This window comes from Dermacentor albipictus, chromosome 7 (assembly GCF_038994185.2).
Source record: "Dermacentor albipictus isolate Rhodes 1998 colony chromosome 7, USDA_Dalb.pri_finalv2, whole genome shotgun sequence".
NCBI lineage: Eukaryota > Metazoa > Arthropoda > Arachnida > Ixodida > Ixodidae > Dermacentor > Dermacentor albipictus.
The window spans coordinates 52,212,200-52,233,836 of record NC_091827.1 but is presented as its reverse complement, the minus strand read 5'-3'; the positions used below and the strand labels follow the sequence as shown (position 1 = coordinate 52,233,836).

General features: G+C 43.9%; 1 long non-coding RNA gene across 1 annotated transcript in view; it reads left to right on the top strand.

Annotated features, from left to right (window-relative positions):
* The window catches only part of LOC135910177 (uncharacterized), a 59,667-nt gene extending 43,282 nt beyond the window's left edge, over nucleotides 1–16,385 (top strand). The window contains exons 2-4 of the long non-coding RNA XR_011507413.1: nucleotides 8,565–8,651; nucleotides 13,327–13,422; nucleotides 16,190–16,385. This is a non-coding gene — a long non-coding RNA (uncharacterized lncRNA). The remainder of the gene's footprint in view (nucleotides 1–8,564; nucleotides 8,652–13,326; nucleotides 13,423–16,189) is intronic.
* The last annotated feature ends 5,252 nt before the right edge of the window (nucleotides 16,386–21,637 follow it).

The following is a 21,637-nucleotide window of genomic DNA, read 5'->3' as shown; positions in this document are numbered from 1 at the left end:
ACTGAAGTGGTGTAATGAATGACGTATGTTTATTAACACCGCTAAATCCGCATCTCTTCGAATTACTCGTAAGAAAGAACACTAACTTTTTCTTATATGGTAGGATCTTGAGCTCTGCGTGAGAGTATCAAATACAAATACTTAGGTGTTATTTTGATTTCTACATTGTCGTAGAACACGCACATTAATTATATGTGTTCTTCTGCTTTCCGCTAACTCTGTTTCCTAAGACACAAAATGAGAAATGCCCCTCATGATGTGAAATTACTGTCTTATTTTTCATTTATTAGACGAAAGTTAGAGTATGCATGTATATCATGGGATCCTTCCAGTTTGTCAAATGTCGCGCGTCTTCGAAAAATACAATAAACGGCAGTTAGGTTTATATTTTCTAAAATTCGCAAGACTAGACTCTCCCTCTAAAATTATGAAAGAAAATTCCATACCCATTAGTGAATCACGCCGGAAGCCGCTAAGGCTTGAATTGCTTTCCCTTCTTCACAACAACAGTCTTGAAATGAAACCATCGACTTACATAAAGCATGCAATAACACTGCACACAAGACAGCACCATCCGTACTCACTAACACCCTATTATGCTCGAAGTGAAACATGAAAGTTTCTTTTTTTCAAGAACAATATCAGACTGGAACGACAGTTTACAGACACCGTGTGACTAAGAATTCTTTAAATTAATGCTCCCTTGTTCCTAATTCGCTCACTTTTGTTTGTATGCATTATAGTGCCCCTCTGCCTGGACCGAAAGGTCTGCAGTATGTACTAAATAAATAAATAAATAAAGTAAGCGCATCTGCTGACTACTAGCGAGTACGACGCAGATCTTGTACGCGTAATTGTTTCAAAGACGACCTGCGAATACGCATGTAGCTCAATTCGAATCCATTTTATTCGCAAGATGCATTTACTTTACCCCGAACCCGCGGACGTGTGAAGGCGTGCGGAAATCGTTATCCAAAATGCGATCTTTGATTGCCTTCACTATTCTGAATTTTTAAGGGTATAATGTCAACCTTTGACGTCAACGCTGAAGGCTGTGCATTCTGCAAACACCCTTTCCTGTAAAATTCTAATGACTTCTTCAGACTTTCTTACTTTGAATGGGCTTTCTGCCCGGAGCACTGTAATGTTCTTTTAAAAATAACCAGAGACTAGGTACTGCGAAGCGTTTCTATCAAACGCACTTGTACGCAACAACTGCTGAGGTTTGTGGCTTTTTATCACGAACAAAATTTAAATGTTCAGCCCCTGACTTTTGTATACTGTACTGCATAGTGCCTTTTAGGCAGAACGTGGAGTCTTCCAGCTCTACTGATTTTGTGAATTTCTTAGATTTGCCCGTGAGCTGCTGTTTCTTCCTTAACTGCGATGGAGATGGAGTCTCCCGCGCGTCCGCCGGACTCGACAGTGCCCACGGCGGCTGCCTCCAGGAAGCGCAACGGCACCGAGAGCGACACTGATAGCGATGACACCATGCAGTACTATGTCAGCAGTGAAGATTCTTGTGACGACACCTTCGAGCTGGTGCGGAGTCGTAAATCAAAGTGAAGATTTCTCGGCGCATCATCGAATTCAAGTGAGTCCACCGTGAGATCTTTGCCGAATACCGAGGAGCTCACAATCCTGTTCGCGAGAGTTCTCGCAACTGACAACCTGAGACGCCTCGACAGGCAGGCCGCGTCTTCACATCTAGAAGTGCCGGTTCCGAATAAGATCAACGACATTAGAGTGAACACCTGTAAGAACCTGCTAGCGATTGACGTAGAACACGCAGCTGCAGTGGATTCCTTGCGTAAAGTAAGGGAACTTCACGGGATGAAAGTCCGCTCCATATTCCGCTGGGCAAACAAGTTAGTACTGGCGTAATTTATGATGTTGACGAGACCATTCTTGACTCCAATCTGTCAATCCTAATCAAACCAGCTAAAGAAAACACCATCATCACAAACGCGTTCCATCTCGGCACGTCATGGTGTGTTAAGATCGTATGTAAGGGCGAGTCCCTTCCACCGCATGTATACGTGGGCCACTTCCGACACGCAGTTCGCCCCTTTAAACCAAAACCTTTGCAGTGCTGAAAGTGCATACAGCTTGGCCATGAGAGCAGTGTGTGCAATAACACTATTGTCTGTTCTCGCTGCACTGGGCCCTACACCACTAACACGTGCGAGGCCAGTGCGCTGAAGTGGACAAATGCAGCGGCCCTCACGATGTATCCTCGAAGGAATGCCCTTTGATTCGAACGAAATACCAATAATGAAGAAAATGGTTAGAGACCACTCTTCTCACCGAGAAGCAGCAACATCTATTAGGCGACGACGATCACGTCACCAGGGTCGATCCAAGAGCCTCCAAAGCCTCTGCAGACGCCATCCACGTACATTACCACCCACTCTTCCACCCAGGCCAAATGCAGTAAGCTCAAAGGACACGGGTGCATCGAACAGCACGGCTGCTGACGATTTGCTTGCATTCCTGATGCTACATGCCCCTATTGAGCAAAATCATACTGCTACAGCAGGGGACACTTCGTCCGTTCATGATAAATTGACGAACCAAGATCAACAAATTGTTGTTATGATCAGCTCTCTGGTGAGTGCTATTCGTGTTCTTCTCGACACGCTACAGACACCAACAGCTCGAAGTGCATTGTAATTGCTGGATGCCATCAATCCGGTTCTGGCGACCCTTCAGAAGTCCAGTGCTTGAGAACTTCTCTAGCAGAACCATGGCTCATCGACAACAACAACCATCGTTCCGGGATGATGTCAGAAGTGCTTCCATATTCCAATAGAATGCGACGCCTGAGGTCACGTATTTCAGATTTTCAACAGTTCGTGTTTGAGAACCACTTTCCTAAACTGGTCATCTGTGAACCGAACTTATCGGCCTCCATAAGACTATCAGGACATGAACCTTTTGTTTCAAACACATGCGTCCATAGTAGTAAGGGTCTGGTTTACATTCGCAAGAACCTTACTTATTTTCCCAATAAGTCGTGGCCCACGACGGTAACCAATACATCTCTATTACTGTGAAAAAAAAGCTGTTTTTTACTCTTATTAGCGTGTACCGTTCCCCAACAAGTGAGTTTGATAGCAAGGGACTGGAGATATTATGGCTGCTACTCCCGGTCATTGCATAATAATAGGGGCTTCAACGCTCACCACCAGATATGTGGAAGCTCCAGGATAAATTCGAGGGGCAGGTCACTAATATCCTTTGCATCAGGTCACAACATGTGTCTTCTAAATGACGGATGCCCGACATTTGTGCGAGCAACAACGTACAGCAGCTGCCTTGACTTCACTTTGGTGTGACATTGCCTGACCTTGAGCGTGGAGTGTTTCACTGATATTGAAACCTATGGAAGTGATCATACTCGGACCTATGTGAGAATCGATGTACTAGACGCCGCATCACTGGTTGCGTCTCACTATATCGACTAGTCAGTCTTTCAAGATCGTATAAAAGACATATGCACGACACACATTACACGCAGATTAGAATACCTAACTGCAGACGCAATGCAAGATTGCACTAGCTGCTTCACACATTCATCAAAGCGTACAGAGAATGACATTGAATTGGAAAGGTTTCGTGCACTACGTCGCCGAGTTGAAAGGAGGTACAGGCACACGAAGTCAATTCATGACCTCATAGAAGCTCGGCGCATGCAAAAGAAGGCCAAACGCCGAATGGATAAGCTAGCGCATGAAAGATGGAAGTGCTTTTGCGACTCACTGGACCCCCGCAAGTCATTGTCCCGTGTGTGACGTACCCTACGGCGTCTTTTCTCAAGTCCCATGCAGCGACACCCTTTTAACGCCCTTGCTCTCTGTCAAAACCACCATGAGATAGACGTTGCAGGAAAATTTTGTGCGAAAGTTGCCGGCGGCACAGTTTTACTCCATGACATGGCTTTAGGTAACATCCCCGGTCTACGGGATGCGAGTATGGACGCTCCATTCTCTGTGGAAAAGTTAGAAGATGCTATGGCGCTCTGTATGTGTTCGTCTTCACCAGGGCCCGATGGTATAAAATATACTGCTTTGCGCCACATAGGTCGAGAAGCACGAAGAGAACTCCTCAGCCTTTTTAATAGTTCATGGCAAGATGGCGTCGTCTTACAGGAATGGAAACGCAGCCGCCTGGTACAGCTTCTAAAAGCAGGAAAGTCACCACTCGAACTGACATCATATCGGACTATAGCTCTTGACACCTGCGTTGGGAAGCTCATGGAACGTACGATCCTAGTGCGTCTCGAATTGTACCTTGAACACCACAATATTTACCCTGACTCTATGGCGGGATATTGACGCGGTCGTTCAGTGATTCTCAGTGTCATCGATATAGAATCCTCTGTAGAAAAGCAAAAAGCATGGAAGCGACTATAAGTAGCACTCTTTCTTGACATGAAAGGCGCTTACGAAAACGTTGCCCATCAAACCGTTCTAGACTTTAGACACACATTTGACAATAGCACTAGGAGGGCAAGTATATCGATGGATCAGAAGACCACTTGACACGAAGGTCCTTGTTCGTAAGTACGGAAGATGGTCCGACTACCGACCACTACACATGCCGAGGCGTTCCCCAAGACAATGTTCTAAGCACCATTCTATTCAACCTCGCGCTTCTCGGGCTGACCGAATCCCTACCGGAAACAGCGAGTGTCTCAATCTACGCCGATGCCATCTGCATCTGTATATCAGCGGTGACTCGCCTGCAGGTTCGCGCACGGCTACAGAAAGCAGCAGCACAGGCATCTGACTATCTTCACACACAAAGCCTTACCATCTAAACAGAAAAATTTGCGTTAGTCGCTTTAACGCGAAAAGGGATGACTCATTATCCAGTATGCATCAATGGTCAGCCTATCTCCAACAAAAGAAATCGTCGGTTTTGGGGCTTCATCGTAGACCGGGACATCTTTTGGAGCCCTCAGGTTGCCCACTTGAAGAAGCTCACATCTATTCATGTCTTCAAGTTCATCGCCGGCAAAACTTGGGGATCGTCGTCAGGCTCCATGCTACAGTTATATCCAGCATTTTTCATCGGATTCCTATGATATAGCTCTCCCGTGCTTGCTAAAACGTGCAAGTCAAGTCTCCGGGAGCTTCAGAGCATGCAGGCGCAGGCACTGCGTGTTTGCCTAGGCCTTCCGCGGAGCGTCTCAACAGCAGGAACCATTATAATAGCTCACGACCATCCGATCACGACCTACATTAGCACCGAAATGCTTAGGGCCCATGTTTGTCATGTTTCACGCATGCAATCAAGCTCTCTTGCCTGCCTGCCAGAACAACGACCACAGGCGTCTTTCTCCAACAAGGGCAGCATCCATCCTGCCTTCGTACCGTCGGGCTTCACATCCTCAACACGTTCAACCTCAGCTTTGCGGTGGTTAAAACAACCTCAAGTGCGTCTTACGGTTCCAGGGATAAGAACGAAGACCGACTGCCCACTTTGGCCTTGAAGCAAGTAGCTCAGGATTGCTTGCACACTTCCTACTTTGACCGAGTCCACATATATACGGATGGCTCTTCCACTCAGACCAACTCCGCCGCGCAATGGTTATACGAACACGATCACTAAGCATCCGATAAAAGATTTCTCACTTGACAACATCGACCGGTTAGGAGCTTGTTGCCCTCCGAGGTACCGTTTAATATATTAATAACCAACCGGCTAATCGATTGGCAATATTCTGCGATTCGAAGGCGTCCTTACAATGTCTTCTGTCATCTCTTCGTCACGGCTCATGCGAAACGCTCGTGTCGGAGATAAAAGAAATGCACCATCACATGATCGCGAAAAGTCACGATGTCGTGTTTCACTGGCTGCCTGGCCATTACGGTATCACCGGTAACAACCTCGCTGATGAAGCTGCTAGGAAAGCACACGAAGCAGCAACCCTTGTTTTTATCATGGACTGACACAGCCCAACGCTTAGGCAAGCTAGCGCACCGTATGACATTAGAGAAGTGGCACACACCTAAATTCACTCAACATCGATTGCATTCCCTCGAACCATCTATGCAACTGCGGCTGTTACGAGGTCTTCCGCGTAATGTGGAAACAGTGCTCTGCTGCTTACGCTTGGGCATCGCATTCACCAATGCATATACATTTTTGTGCAATGCCTGCGGCATCGAGGAAAACAGAACATCTACTGTGCTACTGCCCATCTTTTGAAAATGAAAAGCAAGACCTCTGCACAGCTCTCAATCAGTTAGATAGAAAGCCATTTACCTTGAACAAGCCATTGGGACCATGGCCCCACATATCGCAGCTACAAAAAGCCACAAGAGCGCTGCTGCGATATTTGAAAGCTACCCGATCGTGTCAGCGTATGTGATCCAGACTGAGTCACCGAATAATATCCCCAGTGGACTTTCTCTTCCTTTAATCTTTCCGTCCCCATTTCCCTTTCCTGAGTGTAGGGTAGCCAACCGGGCTCAGTCCTGGTTAAACTCACTACATATATTTACCATTTGCTCTCTCTCTCTCTCTCTGGATAGAAGCTTGAGGTTCAACACCAGCAAGAATTTCTTTGCTTGATATTTGACTTTCTTAGGTTCGACGTATACCATCTTCGAGTTTTTGTTAAAGCAGTTGACCCTTTCTAGAAAGACTGTCCTTCTGTATAAAAGGATGAAGTACCCTTCTTTATCAGGAGGGAATGCTACGTCTTTGTTTTATTTTTGATATTGCACAGAAGAATTGAGCAACAAAATTGAGAAGTGATGAAGTTTCATGCCATGTCCAAATCCAATAGTTTTATTAAGGATGGTATTAACACCTGTTAAGTACCTTCAGTGGCATGGCATGGAGATTACAGCATTGCTCACGTTTTATCGTTTACTTATCTATATATCATGTTCAGAGAGATGCAGGAACCGGTATTGTCCACCGACAAAAGTAAGCTTTCTGGTCTGTCTTAGCCAAAGTGTTTTTACCGAGGTGTGACAAATTTCTCACCACAAAAGTCACTCAAGTGCAGACTCAAGAAGAGTTTTGAGGGAAAATTTGCATGCCTTTAATGCCTCTACAAAGCTGTAACTCCTATTATATAAGCAATTTTATCACTCCAATTCCTAAGCCTGCTTCGAGGAGAAAGCACCGCCAGCAACAACATGATTTGCTTTCAGGTAAAGATTAATACTCACTTAGTCGAGTCGAGCTCAGAGTATTGCTTTCTTCAAGCTAAATTTATTGTTTCACACACGCATAGAATAGCGTGGCAAAAGCCCAATGAAATTGGATAGGTCCCGCATTCGGGAGGTTATGTGTGATTCAGCCCTGAGCACGTACTCAGTAGATCTTTCACCTCGACCACAAGAGGTGGACTAGAGCTCCTGCAAGAAACCTTCTTATAGGTTGTACAGAAGCGCATGAAGGTCACGGAAAATATTTGGCCATACTTTTATTTGCTTTTACTCTTCCAAAGTATCAATGCCGTTAGAGTAGCAACACGGATATAAGTGCATGGAAGAACCATTTCAAAGTAAACGATGAGGTTCACATATATCATTGCTTTTAACTTCTAGTCACCATAGATGGAGCTTGCATTCTAAACAAACCTTGAACACAGCCCCTTGAACTGTCTCATTATCATCATCAGCAGCAGCAGCCTGGTTGCGCCCATTGCGGGGCAAAGGCCTCTCCCATACTTCTCCAACTACCCCGGTCATGTACTAATTGCGGCCATGTTGTCACTGCAAACTTCTTAATCTCATCTGCCCACCTAACTTTCTGGCGCCCTCTGTTAGGCTTCCCTTCGCTTGCGATCCATTCTGTAACTCTAAAAGACCATCGGTTATCTTCCCTCCTCATTACGTGTCCTGCCCATGCCCATTTCTTTTTCTTGATTTCAACTAAGATATCATTAACTCGTGTTTGTTCCCTCATCCAATCTGCTCTTTTCTTATCGCTTAACGTTACACCTATCATTCTTCTTTCCATGGCTCGTTGCGTCGTCCTCAATTTAAGTAGAACCCTTTGGAAGCCTCCAGGTTTCTGCCCCGTACATCAGTACTGGTAAGACAGAGCTGTTATAAACTTTTCTCTTGAGGGATTCCTCCAATTTCTCTAATTCCTCCAATAGCACTGCTAAACTCGCCTCACTAGATCACGTTCTAGCGTTAAACGTTGCCAGGTTCATATTACAATGTCGGCCTGTCCGGAGGTGTGTCGCAGGTCTGACCACCGCCCTGGTCAGTTGCTTCGCAGCTGCTGGGGACTGAGGGCCCGGGTTTGATTGTTGTGTTCATATAGGAGGTTGCGGCCAAGTACTGCACCAGGGTGGCCAATCCTGTTCTGGTGAGGGAGTGCGTTGCCGGTTCTCGTCGCCGTGATCAGGCCACACTCCAGGCCGGCTTATGCAACTTCATCAACACGCAGATTTTTTTTATCGGGTGGAAAATTACGCGGCTCCGGGATTCGAACCATGGACCTCTTGCACGCGAGGCGGGTGTTCTACCTCTACGCCAGCGCTGCACCACCTTCTGTGCACTGTCTAAATCACCTTATCTTAAATGTAGGTTTGTCCCGTTGTCCGAGGCACAGTTGCGGCTGCAAAGAGAAAGTTACTTGTTTGCATCTTGGAAGATCCTGCATATGCAAGTGCGGTAAGTGGTAAAGTATTCTTCAATGTACTCTTCCTTTCTTCAACAATGCATTTGTGTCGCGTCTGCATAGCCAGCCAACAGTTATTATCATAGTATATTTTGGCGCGTGCGTTCTTAGCACTGCAATTCAGTCGCAACATGTAGGAACCAATCATCAAAATACCATCAGAGATGACTGTGTTTGAAGCGTCACCCCCTAGTGACCCCTTACAACACCCCCTAGTGTGAAATACCTCAGCAACCAAAAAGTCGTAGTCGAAAACACTTATGCATAGCCTCTTTGCAACCTACATCGAATATCTAATGACTCCGTTGCAATTTTCACATTCTCCGATTTCTATAAATTGAGCATGGAAAGAAAAAAAAATTTTACGCAATAAATCAAAATTAGTTAACGTAGATGCAACAGTGACAACAGCTCATTGTAGTGGTGGTTTTTAATCAATGCACTGTGCTTCGTGGCCCGACTTCGCACAGCTGTTGTAGAATAGGGTTCCTTCCAAAGGAGAAGAAATAGATGAAAATTTTATTACCACTTTCTTAGTGAAAAAATTAAGAAGTTGCGAGGCGCTCTATTTTTTGTTAGTCGCCAGCATTCATTTTGTTTGATTTTTCGTCCTCCCCTTCTTGTGTAGCATGGAAGGCATCGTGCCTCGCAAGCTTTTTTATTGTTAATTTTAAAACAACAGGTAGATCCAAAGCATCTGGTTTAACCTGCGTGAACAAAGCTTTCGTTAAACGCTCATCTAAATACTATAACTTTGACCATTTCATTCCTGCGTTCTTGTTGGAAAGTAAACTTGTGTGCACATGCTCCAACATATAGTAGCCCTGCGGAATGCGAGAAATCTGACGCGTGGCTGTTTTTCTTCATTTCTTGCTGTTTATTTTCAAATTTGCCGGCATGTTCCCGGCCTGTTCCCCGTTGCGAGTATGGGCCGTAGTGTGGAAAATTATAATCATACACAAACGGTGATGATCGAATAAGAGCTAATGGGCGTTTGCACTACAAAAGTGTACGTGCAGTTGTGGCCAAAAGATTTGAATTTTTGGCTGCTGCGCTTGGCGAGCGAGTTTCGAATCCCACCACCAGACTTTATTTTTTCAAGGGAATGTAAACTGAATAGGTGAGAGGCGCACCAGTGACCAACCGAGTAGACTGACCTAGTACAGTAGAATCCGAAAGTTCCGCTTGAATATCCATTATTCTTGTCTAACAACAATGGCAAACTAAAGACCTTCTCTGAACAATAAGCTCCTGTCAGGATTAGGAAAACAGTTTATATATCATGTAATGCGCAGGAGAAAGTTCGATATGGAGTTTTGTATGGGAGTTTTTGCGATAGGGAGTTTTACAAGTTTACTCAAAATATTTCTTATAGGACGTTCAATAAATAATAATAATTTATTGTATATCTAGGCAAAGTACAAATAAAACTGATCGGCATTTTCTAATAGTCAGCAAACAACATTACCTTGGCTCTGTCCAGGTACTTGGCACAAATATAATTTCATATTTCGCAGAAGCATGGCAAAACCTTCATATGCAGTCAAACGCCTTCACATGGAAATGCTCAGGACTTCCGAAGTTCTTTGATATACAGATCCCTTTGTTCTATAGGTCGCGCGCCGCAACACTCACAAAAGAGCTGTCTAAGTACGTTCAATGAAAGCAAACCTTCATTTAACACGATTTCTAATATCAAAGAATGTGTGACTGCCGCCAACACTATATTGCATCGGGGTCCAGAGCATGATGCGCGACGAAGTGGAGGAAAAATACCCCATCGCCTCTCGCGCATTCAAAACCATTTGTTCGTTTACAGGATATTCATCACTGCCACCTCTGGTAACAATAGCGTCTTTTCCGCATTATCTGAATTTGAAGACGTGGTATGTCGTCACCTTCAGTCGCATCGTCAAAATCTAATCGTCAAATACAACCGCCACACTCCTCGATGCGCTGAAACGAACAGAATACTAGCTTAGCCATTCCTGGTGCAATGAAGCTGTACTAGTTGTGACATCAGCAAGCTCCTCAATTACATCAGAAGCGCTGGCGTTAGCAATAGCACAGAGCGCACTCAACTTCGTGAAGTCTTCTAAAAGCAGTGTTGGCCCTGGTACGTGGAAGTCGTTGTATAGCAACAAATCATCTGTCGGGGAAGCCTAAACTTCGCAGTAAAGGAGAAATCGTTGCATCAGTCTTGCTTGTATAGCCATTCATAATGCATATGAAAGCTAGGAATTAGGCAGGGACCTAATGAGTCATTCCTTATACAGCTCCATTCACTGTAATGGCGTTAGTTGCAGAGGCGTTTGATTGTACGCATGTACCTTTTGGATTCATATGCGCTCAACTAGTTTGCTATTTGACTTCCTCATATTCCACGCCACTGAGGTGGATGTACATGGATGTGAACTATGAGAGGAAGGTATGTGTGGTATGGAGCTGTATTTTCAGATATGCAGAGAGAACTGAGCATTCACTGGCCTCATGATGATGAGTACTCGAAATGGGCGGAGAAGCTTAACGTACTTACATAAAAGCACCACCGAGATTGCTTATTTCAGTCAGTCTAGTCTGCGCTGCATGATCGAAAAAAATACGATAAGACTGTAATATCAGTTTCATCAGAGTCAGCCCGTTTGGCTCGTACGAAGGCCTCTCTCAGAGATATCCCATTACTCGTGTGTTACGCTAGGTGATTCCCAACTTGCGCTTGCAGATTTTCCAGTGTCATTACTACACCTTCTTTCCTGCCGTACTCGACTGCGCTTTCCATCCCATCGCACCCATTCAGTAAATCTAAAAACCCAATGGTTATCTGCCCAACGTATAACATGCCTGTCCACCTCATTTTTTTCATGTCAACTAGAATGTCAGCTATTGTTGTTTTCTCGTTGATTCACACCGATATCTTCCGGTTTCTTAAGGTTACGCGAAACGTTCTTCATTGCATCGCTCTCTGTGTCACCCATAACCTCTAACATCAAGAACTGTTACCTCATACATTTTGTTCATATAAGAAGTGGTGCATAGTATCATACATTGCCCAAAGCTTCTTGATGTATGTTGAGCTTGAAAGTCGACGGAAGCCTCGCGATCTTGACAGCTTGGCTCACTGCTTTACTCGAGGCATTAACTGGCGTCTCAGTACGAGTCACAACACAAGGTCAAACAGATACGGCTGCCGCCTTTTCATAGGCAGCGCACATCACCGACACGCACATAAGCGCACACAGAGGCGGCATGGTTGCCGCATGCACTGATCTTTTCTACAGACCGCATCGAGCCCGCGCAAAACCAAACGGCCCCATACGTCGGTATATTCGGATGTATCATCCCTCCCATCTTAAGCCAAAAGTCACGTTACACAAACACCAAAGTTGTTATTTTCTCTTAGAAAGCTTGTAGAGCTTACGTAAAAGAAAAAAATATGCAATTGCTCATTGCCTTCTTAGAGTATCAGTCGTGCATCATCTGGTCCGGCGCCCGTCGCACTCGGGTGTTTCGTCGAGGTGAGACTTGAAGGGCAGCATGAGTAGTGGCTGTTTGTGTACATGCATCACTGCTGTTATTGCTTTCACACAAACCTGCCTAATCCAGTTTCACATATATATATATATATATATATGTATATATATATATATATATATATATATATATATATATATATATATATATATATATATATATCCGAAAGTTCACTGCAAAGAATATTGAAGGGCGCTTGCTGTTATGTGCGCCTCTTTTGGTAGAGAAAGGGGTTGTACTCTTACCCTATTCAACCACAGTGAGCCGAATCAACTTTTTTGGTTACCTTCAAGGTAGAACTACGCGGCTTTATCACAGCTCACCAAGAGCACAATGAGCGTTGCGACGTTGGAAACTACGCAGCCGCGGTAGTAGTGCGCTGCACAAAACAGTCTCGTTTTCAAATGGCAGCCACAGAATTAGACATATTGCGCGAGATTGGGAGAGAGAGAAAGCAAAGAGAGGGATATCAGGGAGATCAACCAGACGGCCGTCTGCTTTGGTACCCTACACTGGGGAAAGGGAAAGGAGGAACATGAAAGAGGAAAGTGGGTTAGAGGGAACATTGTTTGTGCATGCAGCAAAGCAACTGGAAATCAGTCAATTCCAAGTAACTGCTCCGCCGATTTGATAGGCTGCCGTCATTCTGCTGCCTGAAGCTAATCTTGGCGCTTCACCATAGCTCGTGATGCGATATTAGGAACAGCCGATACGTACTACAGCACGTTAGAATAATATCTAAATCTGCATGTCAGTAAAAGAAATGGCACTAGCTTAAATAACTTCCGATAGACTATTTGCTGCTGCGAGAAAAGTGATAAAGTAAGTGCTTTATTTGTACTTTTTTGATGCCTTGTGGCTATTATGCTTTTTGCTTTTCTGATGTTCGCTATTGACCTATAGGAAAGCAAGATGTGCGATACGCGCAATCTTTTCCCATCGGGATAAACTTGTTTTCTGCACCATTATGTCTTTCAATAAACCCGAGTGAGGAAGGGAACCGTGCCAAACTGATTTTACATGATGTGTAACAGAAAACATCGCCATTAACTACATTACCATGTATTCAGTGCTGTGGTGGGCGCATGCCGTAGACCTAGACATGTCGCTAAATAATTTATGTGCTCTTACATGCAGCGACAAAATACGAGCACTGTTCGCGTCCTTGGAAATCTACTTGCCCCGTCGTCTATTGCCGTGGTGAACACACAAGAAGGTGTTTGTGCACATGCGGTAAGTGCGCTAGTGTCACGTTCATTCCAAGGAAAGTGTTGCGGCTAACGTTAAAAGACGACATATTTGTGTTCTCGTGCCATCCGTACAGATTTCAGTGCGTATTGTTTTGGATACCAGAAACGTTGCAGAGATTAAATGTCACATTAGTTGGTAATGCGCTGGGACAAGGACGGGGGATGTTCGTAGTCTTTGTTATGCGTACCGGAACTCCATTATAGTTTCGCAAGTTGTAGAAATCACTTGCCTTTTTTTTGGAACCCACGTCGTCTTTGCAGCAATACCTATTTCTTGGGCATAAACGCACCTTGTTTTTAGGATTTATATACCGCGTCTTATAATGATGTTTAGGCCCCTATGGGTTTCCTTCGAAGCTTTGTGGTATATTTTGGTGGGTGACAAGCTTCCCTTTAAGAAACCTTGTTCCCACTTCCCTTAAGAAAAGATTTGCCGTTTTTCGATGCTTTGCGCATTTGGTATAATACAAACCAAATCAATGTCTGACTTTTTATTACTTATAAGTAGGAACTCATAAGGAACTAGCATGAGATGCTTACAAATTCTGGCATTATTTTCATTACGTTGCATAGATCAACCGGCTAGAGTACGTGAAGCTTTTTCTTTTGTGTCGCTCTGGAGGACATCGTGATGTATACAACTCGGTTGTTGCCTGCCCAAATTATGCGTATGGCAAGTTAAATTAGGTTTGCAAACAGTGATACCATTCAAGAGACAAACTGTGATATTTGAGGCCAGCTCACTGACGCTATTGTGCTTCTGCCACAAGGTTTTATATGCGGCATTTCTCTTTTTGAGTTGCGCTAGCAGAGTATTCTAACGTAGGTCGTGTCGCATTGCACACACACACACACATGCACACACACACGCATATATATATATATATATATATATATATATATATATATATATATATATATATATATACACCTTTCTAAAGCATTTGATTATGACTAGAACAACTAGAACAACGTCTGCTTTAATGCAAGATTTTCCTTTCCGGCATCATACATATTTGATATACGCAGGCCACCTGTATTTGCGTAATGGTTATGTCCTAAAATGGTCATATGCATCTCGTGGTACCTTAGTTTTTTGTTCTATTTCCTGTAAATTCCTTCCCTATCAAATTTCATACAATATATTGTCATTTGGCTGATTTGAACATGTAATATATACGCTGTTTTACCCTACTTGCTCGGTACACCATGGACCATAATATGTAACTGGAAAAAGGCTATCTTTGGGTTTGTTACTCTGTTTGTTCGGCCCTCGCACATGCGTTATTAAGGTGCATCACACGTCTACTATAAGACGATGAGCAAAACCAGAACAAGGTGAAAGCAGGAGCCAGCGGTTCGAGAAGTGGACGTGTCTTCTTCAAGGTGGGTATGTGGCCTTAAAGAAGAGAAGTCCACTTGTCGAATCGTGGGCTCCTGCTTTCACCTTGTTCTCGTTTTGCTCATCGTCTTGAATTTCCATTTCCCTACTTCCCTGTGTTATACCTACTATAATAAACTCGTAGTTTTTTTTTCATGATGGCATACTGGAGCAAATATTTAGATCAATGGAGCATGAACTTTGAACTTGAAAATCCATGTGTAGCTCATGTTTAGGCCTAGAAAACTTCAGCAAGGTTGCAAAATTAGGAACAACGCACATTCTGTCGTTAAAGTAGTTCAAGATTACATGCAGCTGTGTTTGCTGTAAAGAATTCTTATTGTTGAAACCAGAAGTATCCCCCCCCTCTTCCGCACACTTTGAGTAAAGTGCAACAAATGAGGCCTCTGGAAGAGTTGGACGCTTTATCTAAACAATGTTCGTCAATGACATTCCGTTCTTACCGCCTTAGGCACGTCAGTAGCTTTCAGCAATATCTCGATAATTTTCGACAGCCTAAATAAACAAAGAGAAAGAAAGTGTGCGCAGTACTACAATATTTATACGCAAAATGTAAATAGGTTCAATGAGCCAAGACAGAAATATTACTTTTTTTAATATAACAACACGATAGGTAATACGATTGTGTTTAACCAGCTTTCCAAGTGTGAACGTCGTAAACAAGAACGAGGTTCACAAAGTGATGGAAGGTTCTAGTGAATACCAATTTCAGACCAACCAAGGTCGGTCATATGGTGAAAAGAATGGCTTCTGTGGCATGCCTCCTCCTACCACCATCGAAATATATGCTAGACATAACGCACAAGTAGCGGGGGGGAGGGGAGGGGGGGCTCAGCGGGAGCCCCGCGCCCCTGCGCAAAGGCTGGTGAGGTTAACCGAGACCAGAAAGTTTAGAAACAACTCCTGATCCAGGACATCGCCTGCAGAGAGAATCAAGTGCCGTGAAAATGTACTCGAGAGTTCATCAGGCATTTCAAAGAATGTATCACACTTCAGTAAAGAATTTTTAACTCAGATGCAACTGAGCATCAGTGAGTTCCTTTGTTTTGAGCGCACTTCAAGGATGTATGCCCTGCCAGAAAATTGAACTACTCAGCAATGTGCGCAGCCAAATGTGCAGAAACAGGAGGACGTTTCGTCATTTTTGAGATGATGACGTTTCTATGAATGCCGGTCTGCGCACGATGCTCTGCCAAGACAAATATTCACTGGAATTGACTATTGCAGTGAATATTCAATGTTGTATTCACTGCAAGGGAAATACGTTCCTGTATTTAGGTTAGACATTTCAGAACTTCTACATATCTCATAAAACTCTCACCTATGTGCATTTTTTCATGTTTAACAGTTAATCCGCCACCTAGCCATTCCCCGAGCCGGCCCTGCTGTAACCAAGCAAACCAAGTACCCAGACCATATCCAAGTTCACCTTGTTGCCAGAACGGGGCCACAACCGCCGAAACTCCGGCTCAACGCCAGCCCTGCTGTAAGCCAATTGTTGGGGAACGTTGATTTGTCGAAGAAAATGCAACAAGAAATTTCAATAAATGTGCACCAAAGGAAATTGTTTTGCGCGGTTTTCTCTTTTCGAACATACCGGTACGTCTGAAAATACCCTTATTTACAGCCGAATCTTATATTACGAAGGAGTAAAACGGTCTGGTTTTTATAGATCTTTTTTTTCTTTTTTAATAATGGTGATGTCACTTTTTGGCAGCAACAGGAATACGCCAGTGCCGAAAATTTACATCAGTAGTGAAGTAAAGTACACTCGGTTAGGGCGATTTCAGCTGTTTTTGTCTGTTTGAGCTCTGCGTCGCCAGGTGGCGGCACCACGCAGGCCGCTCCCGCCTATACCTCCGCCCCAACGGTCCAGGCCCCGTCCTCCTGCGTTTACCCGAATACAGGATAAGCTAAACTCTCTAGTACCTGCGTTCGCAAAGTGCACATGCGTGAGCCACGGTTTTCGACAGTCTTGGACGCAGATAATAGCGTGGCTTCACCCGCCTGATGTCTCAACGATGCAATTCAGTCGACGCTCGCGCGTCCGGGGCATCCTGATAATACCTATCCATTAATGCGAATGCCACGAAGGAAGCTCATAGCGGAAGCAGCATGTCGGTATTGAGAAAATTATCTGGTCAACTCATTGGCATAGCGGAAAAGGTAAAATTCTTTCCACTTTGTTTTATGAATGAATAGCATATAATATATAAAAATAGGCGCGAAAATTCAATCAGCTTCTTTAGATCAGGGACACAATTTCATTTTCCTCAACCACTCGCCTTGCGCTCTTTCCTGGTGAAAGTTGTTCTTCATCGTGCATTTGTTGCAAGGATAAACTTGCTGCTGGTAGGTCAATGCAACAGTGTTGGTGATATTATATTATATATCAGCCACCTTATATCATATTATATATCATATATTATATATATATATATATATTATATATATCATATTTATATATTATATATATATCATATATTATATATCACCCGCCTCGCGTGCAAGAGGTCCGTGGTTCGAATCCCGGTGCCGGCAATTTTCCACCGGATTAAAAAAAAAAATCCGCGTGTTGATAAAATTGCATAAACAGGCCTGGAGTGTGGCCTGATCCCGGTGACCAGAACCGGTAAAGCACTCCCTCACCAGAGCAGGATTGGCCACCCTGGTGCAGTACTTGGCCACAACCTCCTATATGAACAACACAATCAAACCCCGGCCCTCAGTCCCCAGCAGCTGCGAAGCAACTGACCACGGCGGCGGTCAGACCTGCGACGCTGCAGAGGGTGCTAAGAATCACTGGCTCCGGACAGGCCGCCATTGGAATATGAACCTGGCAACGTTTAACGCTAGAACGTTATCTAGTGAGGCGAGTCTAGCAGTGCTATTGGAGTAATTAGAGGGCAGTAAATGGGATATAATAGGGCTCAGCGAAGTTAGGAGGCCAAACGAAGCATATACAGTGCTAAAAAGCGGGCACGTCCTGTGCTACCGGGGCTTAGAAGAGAGAAGGGAACTAGGCGTCGGATTCCTGATTAATAAGAATATAGCTGGTAACATACAGGAATTCTATAGCATTAACGAGAGGGTGGCAGGTTTTGTTGTGAAACTTAATAAGAGGTACAAAATGAAGATTGTACAGGTCTACGCCCCTACATCCAGTCATGATGACCAGGAAGTCGAAAGCTTCTATGAAGACGTGGAATCAGCGATGGGTAGAGTGAAAACTAAACACACTATACTAATGGGTGACTTTAATGCCAAGGTAGGCAAAAAGCAGGCTGGAGACAAGGCAGTGGGGGAATATGGCATAGGCACTAGGAATATCAGCGGGGAGTTATTGGTAGAGTTTGCGGAACAGAATAATATGAGGATAATGAATATCTTCTTCCGCAAACGGGATAGCCGAAAGTGGACGTGGAGGGGCCCTAACGGCGAGACTAGAAATGAAATAGACTTCATACTCTGCGCTAACCCTGGCATCATAAAAGATGTGGACGTGCTCGGCAAGGTGCGCTGCAGTGACCACAGGATGGTAAGAACTCGAATTAGCCTAGACCTGAGAAGGGAACGGAAGAAACCGGTACATAAGAAGCCGATCAATGAGTTAGTGGTAAGAGGGAACATAGAACAATTCCAGATCAAGCTACAGAACAGGTATTCGGCTTTAACTCAGGAAGAGGACCTTAGTGTTGAAGCAATGAACGACAATCTTGTGGACATCATTAAGGAGTGTGCAATGGAAGTCGGTGGTAACTCCGTTAGGCAGGATACCAGTAAACTATAGCAGGAGACGAAAGATCTGATCAAGAAACGCCAATGTATGAAAGCCTCTAACCCTACAGCTAGAATAGAACTGGCAGAACTTTCGAAGTTAATCAACAAGCGTAAGACAGCTGACATAAGGAAGCATAATATGGATAGGATTGAACATGCTCTCAGGAACGGAGGAAGCCTAAAAACAGTGAAGAAGAAACTAGGAATTGGCAAGAATCAGATGTATGCGTTAAGAGACAAAGCCGGCAATATCATTACTAATATGGATGAGATAGTACAAGTGGCTGAGGAGTTCTATAGAGATTTGTACAGTACCAGTGCCACCCACGACGATAATGGAAGAGAAAATAGCCTAGAGGAATTCGAAATCCCACAGGTAACGCCGGAAGAAGTAAAGAAAGCCTTGGGAGATATGCAAAGGGGGAAGGCAGCTGGGGAGGATCAGGTAACAGCAGATTTGCTGAAGGATGGTGGGCAGATTGTTCTAGAGAAACTGGCCACCCTGTATACGCAATGCCTCATAACGTCGAGCGTACCGGAATCTTGGAAAAATGCTAACATAATCCTAATCCATAAGAAAGGGGACGCCAAAAACTTGAAAAATTATAGACCAATCAGCTTACTGTCCGTTGCCTACAAACTATTTACTAAGGTAATCGCAAATAGAATCAGGAACACCTTAGACTTCTGTCAAGCAAAGGACCAGGCAGGATTCCGTAAAGGCTACTCAACAATAGATCATATTCACACTATCAATCAGGTGATAGAGAAATGTGCGGAATATAACCAACTCTTATATATAGCTTTCATTGATTACGAGAAAGCATTTGATTCTGTCGAAACCTCAGCAGCCATGGAGGCATTACGGAATCAGGGTGTAGACGAGCCATATGTAAAAATACTGAAAAATATCTATAGCGGCTCCACAGCCACCATAGTCCTCCATAAAGAAAGCAACAAAATCCCAATAAAGAAAGGCGTCAGGCAGGGAGATACGATCTCTCCAATGCTATTCACAGCGTGTTTACAGGAGGTATTCAGAGACCTGGATTGGGAAGAAATGGGGATAAAAGTTAATGGAGAATGCCTTAGTAACTTGCGATTCGCTGATGATATTGCCTTGCTTAGTAACTCAGGGGACCAACTGCAATGCATGCTCACTGACCTGGAAAGGCAAAGCAGAAGAGTGGGTCTAAAAATTAATCTGCAGAAAACTAAAGTAATGTTTAACAGTCTCGGAAGAGGACAGCAGTTTACAATAGGCAGCGAGGCACTGGAAGTCGTAAGGGAATACATCTACTTAGGGCAGGTAGTGACTGCGGATCCGGATCATGAGACAGAAATAATAAGAAGAATAAAAATGGGCTGGGGTGCGTTTGGCAGGCATTCTCAGATCATGAACAGCAGGTTGCCATTATCCCTCAAGAGAAAAGTGTATAATAGCTGTGTCTTACCAGTACTCACCTACGGGGCAGAAACCTGGAGGCTTACGAAAAGGGTTCTACTCAAATTGAGGACGACGCAACGAGCTATGGAAAGAAAAATGATAGGTGTAACGTTAAGGGATAAGAAAAGAGCAGATTGGGTGAGGGAACAAACGCGAGGTAATGACATCTTAGTTGAAATCAAGAAAAAGAAATGGGCATGGGCAGGACATGTAATGAGGAGGGAAGATAACCGATGGTCATTAAGGGTTATGGACTGGATTCCAAGGGAAGGGAAGCGTAGCAGGGGACGGCAGAAAGTTAGGTGGGCGGATGAGATTAAGAAGTTTGCAGGGACGGCATGGCCACAATTAGTACATGACCGGGGTTGTTGGAGAAATATGGGAGAGGCCTTTGCCCTGCCGTGGGCGTAACTAGGCTGATGATGATGATGATGATGATATCAGCCAGCAAAGAAGCATAATCACAATACACAACGACACGATAACTTATGGGTTAAAAACCAATACTATTGTTTAACATTGCTGGGACAAGGGATGGTTATGTAGCCGCAGTTTCGGCAAACGTACTTTTCATCAGGACAAGAACTGTTTTTCTTGGCAGTGTTTTTGTGAATGCATAGCTCACTCACCCCTACCCTTACTAGGATAGAAGAAGCTAGCGCATGTAGTAGGACAAGAGAAGCCAAAGTGTTAAAAAATGTAAGATGGATATGTTTACCTGTGATTGTGATGGGCCCTGCGGTCAGCCCTTACAAGAGCAGAGGTGAGCAGAATAGTTAACGATCTACACATGTAAGCAAGCTATAATCCAGCAGACCTGGCCTTCCCAGAAATCTAATCTGAAATTAAGATAAACTTTTTCGACATTATGACTACAAGCAATGACGCATGAATTCCAAATACATTTTTATCAAGTTATCTTTTGTTAAGTTCGTCACAAATGAGAAATGAAGGCAGGTTATGAATACACATTTTGTTGGAAGCCGATAAGAAAACATCTATCAAATATTAACTAAACAGGGGCATCAAAATTGCACTGTGTACGGCCACAAAATAGAAAGGAACAGGCTTTGAAAAAAGAAAAATAAGAATGGGACGGGAAATGTGACAAGCAGGCGCAAGATAGCGAAAAGTTGAGCGCATTTTATGTGCATGCCAGTATTGACGACTTCAGCTTTCTGTCTTCCTGTTTCACCTCTGTTGCACTTGAACAAGAAAATGGGTCATTTTTCAAACAAGTCTAAGTTTACATGCTGTAGAAAGCTTTAATTTTAATTTTATGGGAAAAAAACCTTAAGGACAATTCTACTGGGTAGAATTCATTCAGCAGTACCATTGATAGTTGTAAACTTAAAGTTTAACAGTCTCAATGGACTTTAGTACTCGCTGACCATTCGCCGGTTTTTGTTAAAAAGAGATGCCTTTGCTTTACACAGGTTGGCAGGAGTGCTAGCAAATATCTTTCTTGTAACAATCAAAAGTGAAGTTTAGTAACAGTGAACGAAAGGTACAGGCAGCATTCTACAATACTGATTCAAGAATTCCAAAAAAGTTGCTAAAGTAAAGTAC